At 30.9% G+C, this 998-nt stretch overlaps 1 protein-coding gene across 1 annotated transcript in view; it reads right to left on the minus strand.

Annotated features, from left to right (window-relative positions):
• Positions 1-357, minus strand: part of LOC144978901 (uncharacterized) — a 5,572-nt gene extending 5,215 nt beyond the window's left edge. The window contains exon 1 of the mRNA XM_078925501.1: positions 1-357. This exon is cut by the window's left edge and continues 29 nt beyond it. The gene's annotated coding sequence lies outside the window, so the exon portion shown is untranslated.
• Between the last annotated feature and the right edge of the window lie 641 nt (positions 358-998).

Raw genomic sequence — 998 nt, forward strand, 5'->3', positions numbered from 1 at the left:
GACTGCTCACAACAAAAGCAGCTTAGGCAAAATCTAGGCGACAATATCCCACATTGAGTGAATGATGTGAGTTCTAAGTCTTTATTACTCATGGATAAGAATAGAACGAAACACTGGGAAATCCCGTTAACCGTTATTGTAGAAAAATTCAAACAGATTTGAATTGAGTCGGCAAAAGGTAAGAAAGCGTGGTTATCAAAAAACACATTAAAATTTATTTATTTATTCATCAACATGTACAAATCCACAGTTGTATTCGTGAGAAATCCAATTCTATAACTGAAATGATAACACGCTGCTTCAACGTTTTAAACATTCACACATGTTGTTGTTCACAGTTCACAACGTTTTGAAGAAACTTGTTTAAAATCCTTACGATTCGATTCGAACAGAAAACGTGTCCAGACGTGAATTGAGGACAGTCACAGTCTCAAACTTGCTACAACATTTTATAACTTTGTTCGCACGGATCGACGAGATAGAGTTGGGAATGCCAGATTTTATTTTTTAGTATGCCAAAATAATGTCATAGAAAAATGTCAAATGGTGTGAAAAAAAATGCCAAACTTTTCTAGGTTTCAAATTTTGATTATTATTTTTTTAATTAAAAAAAAAATTGTGTTTTATTTTTTTGTTTTCTTTTTTGTTTGTTTTATTTTGTTTTGTTTTTGTGTGCTTTTTAAATTTTAGTTGTTTTTTTTTCTTGTTAATTTTTTGCTTGCCTGCAAAAATACTCATAAAAAGTTGAAATAAATATTCCGTTCCTTTTCACTTTGTCATGAGTTTACGGGTTTGTTTTTTGAGTTTGTTTGTTTTTTTTTTTTTTTTTTTTTTTTTTTGTTTTTTTTTTTCTTTTCTTGTTAATGAGAATTTTACTTTGTAGATTATTCATATTTGTAAGGGCGTTGAAGTCCCTTCAATTCGACTCTCGTCTTTGGACCAGAAAGGCCCTGGGTTTGAGTCTTATTCTGAGCGGTACAAACTTGAGCCCTTGATTA

Source organism: Berghia stephanieae, chromosome 8 (assembly GCF_034508935.2).
Source record: "Berghia stephanieae isolate SIO BIC M18660-M18661 chromosome 8, UCSD_Bste_1.3, whole genome shotgun sequence".
NCBI classification, from domain to species: domain Eukaryota; kingdom Metazoa; phylum Mollusca; class Gastropoda; order Nudibranchia; family Aeolidiidae; genus Berghia; species Berghia stephanieae.